This window comes from Scleropages formosus, chromosome 7 (genome assembly GCF_900964775.1).
Source record: "Scleropages formosus chromosome 7, fSclFor1.1, whole genome shotgun sequence".
Classification (NCBI taxonomy): Eukaryota; Metazoa; Chordata; class Actinopteri; order Osteoglossiformes; family Osteoglossidae; genus Scleropages; species Scleropages formosus.
The window spans coordinates 21,342,232-21,353,529 of NC_041812.1; the positions used below are offsets into that span (position 1 = coordinate 21,342,232).

Consider the following 11,298-nt stretch of genomic DNA (forward strand, 5'->3'; position numbering starts at 1 on the left):
CCCAGCTAACATCAGGGTTAGGGATGCACTGCTTGGTAACCACACGTGTCTGCTAACTGTGCAGTTGGGGGGCATGACTGGTACTGTTTTAGTTAATCATTTGAAAATGTTAATATTTAACTGTTTTAACAGAAATAAGGTGAAATAATATGTTGCACACTGAAAATAAGTACAGAAATGAAAAAAGAACCTAGCATATAGATATATACAGCAATGTACAAGCTTGAGCATATATACACTGAAACCACTTGTTCCAAGAAGGGTTGCGGCAAACCGGAGCTTAACCCAGCAACACAGGGCGTAAGGCTGGAGGGGGAGGAAACACACCCTGGACAGGACACCGGTCCATCACAAGGCACCTCAAGTGGGACTTGAACCCCAGACCTGTCAGAGAGCAGGACCCACCCAAGCCTGCCACACCACCACACCCCCACTTGGTCATACATCTGAGAATTAACTAATTCAGACTGATGAGTGGATCTCTAAAGGGAGTATTAGTGGACATGGTCAAAAAAATCACACAATGGTTAGTGTGCCACCCTTAATCAGAAGTGGTGTTAACCATTCAGTGACTGTATGTGACAATATTTGTAGGATGTTTGTCTTTTTTCAGCCTTTTTGTCTTTTCAGTTTGTCTTTTACACAATCCACTATTATCACGGAAATGCTGATAACTTTGTTTTAATGCAGGTGCTAAAAATATTATTTTATTCAAAGTGAACTAAGAGTAATTTTTGACTTTATACAGTACTTCTGTTCATTCAGTCTAGGTATCTTGTTCAGCAACCTGCCAGTTACCCCATAACAGCACCATTCTGGTCGTGGACTACAATCACTGGTGTCATTCCATTTATATTTCCAGCAGTAGAGAATATATTCATTGATCTAACAATCACAGAAATAACTGCAATAATTTCAGCTTTTAAATGAATGCACTGAATCGTACTGAATGCAATTCAGTTTTAAACTTTCTGTAAAATTAGCTGCAGTTTTAATCTTCCAAAAGTTATAATTATGCGTTTCCACTACTGAAGACTTAACAAAAGATGAGCTGATGTCAACAGACCCATTTGAATTGCAAGAAAATCTTCCTATTAATCATGCCACTTTTTGATACTGTATGTCAACAAAAATGGTTGAACAGGTCCAGAAAGGCTCAGTTATTGTCTCCTGTCACTCATTCTAAATATACCGATTAAAATGTAACCATCTGATATGCAAAATTTCTTCACTAGGAAATGAAGGGATGGGAAGGACTCAACAACCGTTTACAAGGGAGAATTTTTCAAGAAAAATCCATGTTTAAGGAGAAACAAAATACTGCAAATTATTTTTTCAGTTTGATTAAAACCATATGCAGATACCCATCATTAAGATCAAGGTCCAGATTACTGTGGACAACAGAACCTGATAGTGTCTGTCTCCAGAGAAGGAAATTGGATGAAACGGGAAATAAGGAATGGTGCAACCTCCTGTTCCATAAAACAGCAGCCGGCCATGTATTGAATATTGTATATGGCGGGAAGGGAAACCCCAGGGGAAGCCGTTGGAGAAGCCAGAGTAAAGCATGTCTCACATGAAACGCAGCAAATGCTGATCCACAACACTTGCTGGCCTCTGTTTCATCTCACACTGCCTTCATGTTGGGTACAAGTCAAACACACATTGTTGGTTAGAACAAATACGGTCCAGAACTTTCCAGATGTCTGGTATGTGTCTGTCCAAGTACATACAACAGCGATACAGATGTAAGATGTGAAACCATTAGTACAGTCTAGTGAACCTGGAGCACCTTGGGGTAACTGCAATCAGTGCACTCCTAAAATCTCAGGAAATCTTCACCAAACATCAAGTACCGATCTATGATTACACTGAATGGTTCTCATCATCATAACCGCTTGAGTTTGCTCTCTCTCTCTCCGTCTCACTCTCTCTCTTCTCTCTCTCCTCTGTTTCCATCCTTCTTTTTTAGAGCAGCCCTCCCATGATAAATAGGCGAGTTTGTATTTCTGAGAGCTCAAACCCATTAGACTTAACAGTTATTCACTGAATTATTGTGCTATTACAAATGCAACTGAAATATACCCATCCACATCTCACACCATAAATAGATTTTTTTGATAAGTCTTTAAGACATGTTCTTTTGTGTCTTTTAGCAACATTAATGTAGTCACATTATACCCTATAATATGAACAACAGCGATGCCAAATTATTATTTTAGTTCTTCTAATACAGTCCAACTCAGAAAAGGACTGTGGGCAGCAAGCTTAAAGGGACATGATCCCAAAAGGAGCAATGTGAAATAATTGAAAGAGTATTTACTTAAGACTGTTAAGCTATGGAAAACTAATCAGTGGATTAAAGTTCAGGGATATAACAAGTGGAGAAACTATGTTCTGTCTCTGATGAACCCTAAGCTTGTCCTAAAAGGGCCACTAAGGCTGGTGTGCAGAGAGGTACTGTAGTATCACAAATGTGGACGAGAGCAAGTGCTTACGAATAGGGAACTCATGCCCTATTAATGTTAAAACAGAGAAGAAATGCTGGATCGTGTCCTTTTTTTTTCTTCCAAACCAACTTCAGAAAATGGGTCACGTCTTATTTTAAGGACTCGAGTATATTGTTAGAAATGCATCATTACTTATTAATGAAGAATGATTTCAACTGACAAAGTAATACACAGGTATTCCTTTTGTTTGTTTGTTTGATTATTTTCACCCTTTTGTAGGTTGCGTGTAAGCTTCAGTGGACTCTGGCACGCATGTTACACTTGAACCAAAACTATTAAATATATTTCTGGTACTATTTACATGAACCTATCAACCAAACAGAAAACTAAGCGGTGATCACTGTATTACCACGTTATTTAAAAAAAATAAAAATCTAGAGCAAGACCTCCCAGTGCAGCATCTTCTGATTTTCTCCCAATTAGGCAGATGAAATAAAATGGAGAAAATAGTTATTGAAGTGAATGAGTACAAAGAATACATATGATAAAAAATTAAAGAAAGGACAACAATAGATCTGTGATGATCATTAAAACATGGTGGAGCAACAGTGAAAGGAAGCATCACTATGAATAAGTGTATCTGAAAACTTAAAAGGTGTGTAAAGAGAGCTCTGTATCAGGGGACCTCCCTGAAAAGCCCTTTTTAAATTCAGCTCCATGAAACAGGGTAAATAAAAATGAATTCCCCAAAGTAAATATTATTTACTTCATATCTCAGGTTATGGTTTAAAGTATTTTAGACATAACTGACAAATTTCTCTCTGTGGCTTTCATTTGGCTGCTTGTAATACACCTGTAGGTGATCCACAGGGAAGGGAAAGGTAGGCAAATATGTTCTCAAAGAAAGATAAATTCCCAGTCAGCCAGCTGCAGGAATCATTTTACTTTTGGTCCTTTCATTTTCAATACTGTAAAGATGCAGTCAGCTGTCCTGATATCCTTCCCACCCTCCTGCATCTCATTCACGTGGTCCTTTTCTCTGTTCGCTTCAGCCTTTTCATTCAGTCTTAACACATATTTCAAGCAGCTTACTTTAGGAAAATGAATACTGCTTTTATTGTTATGACCAAGTAATGTCTACATGTGTACTTCCCCAGCCTGCAACGTGACTTCATAATCTCCAAAGCTAGATCTCCAGCCACACCCCACAGTCGGCCCATCGACCCCACGGCCTTACCTCTTTCCCACCCTCGGACCCCATGTGTGTCCCTTGTGTGGATACAGATCATCCTACGGCCTTTAATATGAAGAAGTGAAGCTTGACTCCAGATCAACAATCCCACAATGTGAAAGAGGAAAACGAATGAAAGCAATTACCTGGCCAATGCAGAGTTCATGCTACAGCACCATCTATCTATCTATCTATCTATCTATCTCAAAAGACAATAACCATTCCATAAATAGTATGGGAAAAAATGAACATCATAAAACTGGATGTCAGATTAAACTAATTAACAAAATAGCTCGTCCTCTGACTAAAAATAAAACTGTTTGCCATCTGTCTCACTCTATTAGATCTGCATTTGCCAATAAGTGGAGGAAAAAGGAAAAAGAGACACATTTACTATATTTTTCAGAACACTCCGTAAACCTGACAAAGTACACTGAAACTCCATTTCTGCTACGGACCTGTTCATTCATGGGGCCTGGCCTGTCTCTAAGGGAACAAAAAAAGCCTGTGCTATCATTACCTGCCAAGTCAACCAGCCGGTGCGAGGAGAAGTCTGGGGGCGTTTGCTCCCTTCACCATTGCAATGACATCATTACCGAACGGATAAACAGCGAGAGCTGTCAGTCTATGGCGGGGGGGGGGGGCAAAATCGATGTTGAGTTAAAGTCCAGGCAATTCATTGAGGAATTATATAGTGGTGAGTGCAAATGACGTGGGCCTAGCAGTGGACAGGGGGTTTCTGCATTTGCACATCTACTTTAGGTGCACAATAGCTCAAAAAAAACAAAATAGCATCAACAACAGATGGAGAATTACAGATGCAGACACATGATTCTCAAGGTATGGTCAATTGTCTCCTATTACTAGCACACATTATGCAAGAAGTTTCATAAAGAATTGGCATAGTACTTTTTAATTTATTTATGTTTAAACAGATAATGTAATCCAAGTTCATGGATGAAACAAAAGATCAGGAGAAATGTGTTTCGAGGCCCTCCTTCAATGTTGAGAGGAATTCAGCAGCTCTGAGGGACAAAGGGAGATCATTCCAGCACAAGTGGAGCCAGATGCATACATTGTAACACTCACTTATAAGCTAGAGATGGTTTGCCATGCCTGATTATACTAGCTTTTAATAAGGAACAGGTAAGGTTTCTGTCTGCCTTTCAATTTCTAAGGAATTTATGTATATATATTATATATATATATATATATATATATTTTTTTTTTTTAAGGTGTTCCAATTTTGTTTCTTCTTGTATGCCTAAATGATGACTCAACAAACTATGTCGCACTCATGGAAAACTGGAATAAGTTGTTAATTTTCATCTTCTGAGCAGCAGGAGCAGAAGAGCACTGTGTCATTAACAAAAAATGTGTATGTCCATCATATACAAAGGAGGGGGGGAAAAAAAGCTGGCTTTGAGAATTGAAGCCTCAAACAAAAACACAGCAAATGCATGCTTGCAATCTGACCGCTCCGGATTAGAAATTGTCAAAATATTTTGCGACTGAGGAATTCTGACAGATCACTGCACAGCTATCCTACAAAAGAACCATCTTCACTGTGCAACAATTGTACGAAATGAGTGCAGACAGAAACCCTGAAATCCCCCAGGCTAAAAAAATCAGGCTATTGTAGTAACAACCCGTGAGACCTGGCCGGGAATGTACAGCTTTCAGAAGCACTTCTCATCCTATTTGTACTTGTGCTGTTGATGTCCTTTGGCTCAGGTCACTCGTTCGTTAGCAAGTTTAGGCACTTATAAAAAGCCACATATATCTTTTTCATACAGTATTTGAGTTTGACAACAATGTTTTTCCTTTTCTTTCTCTTTTTTTCCTGTTCCACAAGGCAAATTTCATTAAAGATCCAATTATGCAAATACAGTCCAGGAGCGGCAGTTGAATATGCAGTATAATAGTGTGCACTAATAGCTCGACACAATATACTGCACAAGGCAGATTTACAAGGCAACATAACATGCCTCCATTCTTATAAGAAGCCCTCTGGATGATATCCAATGGTTTAACATCCCCTTTTCCACCAACCATCTAGAAGGAAACTCAGAAAAAAAGAGGCAATGATGATGAACCGGACGGGATGAAAACTAAAACAAGTTATAGCAGCAGAAGCACAAGGAGAGGCAATGCAGGACATCACGCCCCCCGCTCCACACCATGACGGCCCCCCAATTAAATTCACTCCAGCATTGCAGATATTTACCACTATGTTAAGCAGGACTCACAGAATGTAAAACGATACAAGGGGCAGCTTGAAATTGGGTGATTGATGGGTGGCCGCCTATTTGCGTAAAGCCCTTGTCTAAAAATGACATGCCTGTAATTGCGTGATGCTCAAAAGACCAAACAAACCATTTAGATGCAATACATTACTAAATGAAAGCGAAACCGTGCACTTAAAAACTAACGTGACAATTTACGGCATTTTCTTTCTACAGATTGTGCGTGTGCGTGTAAAGATATTAATCTTGTTTATCTATACAAATGTATCACTCAAAGGCAAGTCGTATCCAGACTTAGAGTTACTCATGTACAAACATGGAGAGGCTATACTGCTAACTGTCTGTGTCTCTCAAGGCTGAGCATACGGTTCCATCTTAACACATTCAATTATCAAAAATAAACATCAATCTGAATATCCAGGTTGGGGATCCATATTGATTTTCCAGAAAGCTCTAGAGACACGTGTGGAGCCTGATGCAAAGCCAGCAGATATCTGTAGATTTGCGTACATGAAAGATGCTGACTTGTGTCCCAGGAACACCCACTGGAGAAAAAACATTATCAGCAAATTATAAGCATGCAAAACATCCTTATTGTCATTCAAGAGCCGAACTCAATATTCCAAATAAGCTTCCTACAACATTTTTTCTTCCTGTTTTTTTACTTTTTTTTTTTTTGAGGGCCAAAAGCAGGTTTGTTCTAAGATCTGTGGCCTGAGTTCAGCCCATAATCTGTCATGTTATGGAAAAGCTGGAGGAAACAATACTTGCCTTGGGCTCCCCTTCAGACTTGAACTGACAACCTTGACACTACAGTCACAATGTTACCTGCTGTCCCATTATATTAACTTAAGGCCAGTGTTCACCAAGCTTTAAAGGGAGTTTTTTTTTTTTTTTTTTTTACAGACACTCTAAGGAACTTTAATGCAACCAAATATTAAAGCTTCACCTGAACTTTTTGACTCACAGCTCCCACTTACAAATAGAAATTAAGGCATTGCCTTCAAAAAAGTATATTGAAAATCATCTTTATTATTATTATTATTATTATTATTATTATTATTATTAGTAGTAGTAGTAGTAGTATGATCATCATCAAATACAATGTTTGGCTCACTGTTTCTGAACTGTGAGTTTGTTCAGCAATACTGTATACATGAAGTACAAAAAAGTTTTGCTTTGCTCTTCTGTTATAGCCTAGATGGGGCTCAAGTTAACCTTACATAACAAGGGTGCCACTACATTGAATGTTTTAATATTGCAGGGTCCCTTATTCTGCTTCATGGTGGCTCTCCACTTTCTGAGAGCAGCGGAAGATATTGTGGGTATGTGGACTAAAAGCTAAAGGGTATATCAGTTAAGATGTCAGTCCTGTCTACCACACTGTCCCACCGAGACCTGGCACTGGTCGCTTATCTCAAGGACCATTTCGAGCATTTAATAGTCAGGGAATCAGTTAAGAGTGAAACAGCTGATCCTGTCTTCATACTGGATTCATGTTGTACAGTAACAGAGCTGGAGAAAAGCAGAGGTTCAATACAATTCTTGAGATCCTCCAAGAAATTCCAGTGTGAGGGGGCAAGAGGCACGAGCAATATGGAATGCACAGATTTGCCTACAAGAATTATTCAGCTACAATGTCAAACTTTTAGGATGTGATCCAAATAGGGCAACACCTATACTTTTTTTTTTTTAATTTATTATACACATAACTGTACTAGGGGGACACGGTGGCACAGTGGGCTTGGCTGGGTCCCGCTCTCTGGCAGGCCTGGGGTTTGAGTCCTGCTTGGGATGCCTTGCAATGGACTGGCATCCTGTCCTGGGTGTGTCCCCTCCCCCTCCAGCCTTGTGCCCTGTGTTGCCGGGTTAGGCTCCGGTTTGCCACGACCCTGCTCGGAGCAAGCGGTTTCAGCCAGTGTGTGTGTGTGTGTGTGTGTGTGTGTGTGTGTGTGTGTGTGTGTGTGTGTATGTACTGTAGTACTACCTTTGCACTCCTAAATATGTTATTGGTTTGATACTTAGGACCATTAACATGAGGAGCTTTCTGAAGTTTTACTGGCAAAACTGCAATAATCTGAATAATATCACAAGTTCATATTAAACATAATAATAGCAAAGTATGACATTCAAGAGCTATACACTTTAAAAAAAGGCTCATTTTTACCTGAAGGCATCAGAATTGGAATGTGTTCCCCAGTAGATATACCTCACAGCGATGGAAACATGTAAATGCATATAGGGCCCAATCCTTTTTTTAATGTTTATCGTTATTATTTATTCATTGGATTTTAAAATTATAGTGACTTGTCGACTGCATTAAAAGACCTGTCAAATCTTGAAGGCAAGTCATAACTGGAGACATAATATCCGCTTAACAAATACAGAGAAAACAATGAATGCCTACATCGCATAAGGACATGGTGTGTACACATCTGCACACACATTCGTCCCTTTCCCTCTGACAATGAATCCGAGGAAAAAACAGTTATCTAATTTAAACTTTCCGGAAGAAGATGAAGGAAAAAAAACGCACTGAAACAATCTGATGTGTATTGTTTTATGCTTCGGAAAAGCTTGCAAGCATTGTGTTCATCTGAAAGTCTTTTAAATCGCTTTTCATAACCGCCTAGTGCATCATTCATCATACTGCAGGACTCACAGCAATAAAAAATAAATTCTTATTACTTTCTATGCCATATGTACATGCCTCATAAGTGTCACAGCACTTCACAGGTGTGTTAATAACGCAGAAGGGCATTCGAAAACATCAGATTGGTGCAATAGAAGCAGGACTGGACAATATTTAACAAATAACCTGCATCGATTTTTATGAAATGAGACCCTATATTAATTCTGCCACACATAATCACACATTCCCTCACTATAAAAGAACTTACTTTCATTAAAACATACTATTTATTTTGCTATTATTATTATTATTATTATTATTATTGTTGTTGTTGTTGATGTCTTCACTGTTTAAATTAGGTCACAGGGATACGCGGAACGTGTGATTATGATTAACATTTCATATTATACATTATGCAGTGGTTGCTGGAAATCTACTTGTTCCTTTTAACTTTCACGCCAATTATTAAGGCAAACCGAGCACCAGCTGGCGAACGGTAAAAGAGTGGTGAAAAGAGCTTTCTGGACAGCGGTGCGCTTTACTGAGTTACGTTTGGTCCTCAGTTGAGTGATTGTGCAACGCCGGCCGGGGTCCCTGAACGCGCAGCGCGAGCGCGGCACAAAATGGCAGGTCTCGCGCCCGCCAACTTTTGACACATGGCATATCATATGCATTGGCAAAACTTTCCTCGTCATTCCGATGCAGCACACAGTGGGGTCCGACCGCGTCGCGAGGAACCCGGAGAGGGCAGCGAAAAAAAAGTTTCTCCGAAGATTCAATAGTAAAAGTTCGTATCTCAGATATGAGGAGGGAGGTATTTGTGCGGAACGCGTCCCACTCCAGCCGATAGTGAAACGTGTCGCTCTTCGAGAAGGAATTATGAACCCATGAACATAAAATCGAGATGCCTGCCTCTGCAAGTTGATTCCAGGGGCTGGCTCGCGCTTTTCATTTCTGTTTCTGTTTCTGGTGTGCGCTCGTCTAATACCATCATCTTTTTAAATTATCATGTCACAATGATTGAATTGAAGCTAAACCTCACGGAGACGCTTTTTTAGAAACAGACCCGTCCTGGCAGACTTTTTATTAAAAACGAGCGACAAAACGCTCAACATCTTCGGTTAAGTCCACTCTTACGTCTGAAAACTAAAGTCAAAACTATATTAATATCTTACCTTAAGATCCTATCGCAACAGATAGAAGAAGGCGGATGAAAGTCCTGCGCGTAAAGGGAGCTGTGAGGGACGCTGTGCTTATTGAATAAACGGATCGTGTCCACATGATTGACTTGCTCGCTCTCTCTGACTGACGGGGGCGGAAAAAAAAAAAAGTGTGTGTGGGACCTGTTCGGGAGGTCCAAGAACATCCCTCCCTAAGAGCGCGAGCCTGCAGTTTTATTCTCTCTGCTCCTCCGGACCAGCGCGTTCACTGACACCCGTCACCCAGCATCGCAGCGCGTTTCCACCTCCCAGCCCGGACTCCCCCCATCCTGCAGGATCAGACGCGGTGCAGCGCTTAAAAAAGAAAAGAAAAAGGACAGAAAGCGCACGACACGCGCGCTCCATTGTCGTCCTCCTCGCATTTCAGCTGCGCGACTGGCTGCTTTCTCGCTGCGCGCGCCTTTGATGCACCTAAACCGAAACCCTTGATAAAATAACCCCCCTAACAGTAAGTCTTCTACAATCGTCCATTTTTTATCATGTGCACCAACTCAAAGAAACACGGTGAGCACCGCGCATCGCGCTCCTGACCTTGAGCTCCCATAAACACCCATAAAAATCTGTCTGTTCCGCGACAGTCCGACGCTCTGCCCCGTTATTCGCGCGAGGCGTCGCGTATAATTGGCCGCGATCGCCGGCGATCTTCAGAAAATACTACTCGACGGCGCATTGAAAAACAGGTTCGCGCATCCGTGCGATCGAGAAATGAATCCTTACCTTCCTGATAAACTACTTCAAGTCGTCTTTCTTCCCGCAAAAGCCCCCAAAAGTCCAGGGTGCGTGCGTGCAGGGCGCGCGTCCGGAGCATCAGTCAGAGCGGAGCGGAGTAAATCAGCGATAACGCGCCGCTGATCCGCACTGTAACCTTGTGGCGTGTTTCATGTAAATAAGACAGTCATCCCTCCGATCGTTTGCACACATGACCCCCCCACCACCACCGCCAAAAACGGTCCGCGCCGTGTTTTCCCACTCCCCTTTCACACGATCCCCAGTTTAACACCTCGCTCGAGAAGGGGGAGCGCTTTTGAAACAACAGAGACAAATAATAATAACCATCATAATAATAATATGCATGATTCGTTTCAGCCACACAGCACGGCTGTGGTGACCGAGCAGGGTGGATTACACTTAGGGACGGAGGGGAAGAGAGAGAGGAACACCTTTGACAGTGGCAGGGATTGTACTAACATCACCACAAGGTGCCACGCTGTTAAAAGAAAAAAGTTTAGATGTGATTAAAAACAAAAAAAAAACTTCTTGTATAACTTTTTAGGGTGTTTCGTTTCGTGTTGCTTACAATCTACGGGATGAGCCTGCAGGAAACCAAAATGCTCAGGCACAGACTTTTTGGGTGTATTATTATGTTTCAAAATTATATGTATTGTTAAATTTAAAATAGAACACTAATAATAAATAAGTAGGAGAATAGTGCGCCAGTTGTGTTTAAGAGATAGAAGGGTTTGGTACACCTTTTCTTTTAAAGAAAGCATCCTTTCATGATGTGCAAGAAATGTAACTA

The 11,298-nt window shown here is 40.8% G+C and overlaps 1 protein-coding gene across 2 annotated transcripts in view; it reads right to left on the bottom strand.

Annotated features, from left to right (window-relative positions):
• LOC108926366 (zinc finger protein 536-like) overlaps positions 1 to 10,664 on the bottom strand; it is a 131,848-nt gene extending 121,184 nt beyond the window's left edge. For both annotated transcript variants that reach the window (XM_018739033.2, XM_018739034.2), the window contains exon 1: positions 10,497 to 10,664. The gene's annotated coding sequence lies outside the window, so the exon portion shown is untranslated. The remainder of the gene's footprint in view (positions 1 to 10,496) is intronic.
• Between the last annotated feature and the right edge of the window lie 634 nt (positions 10,665 to 11,298).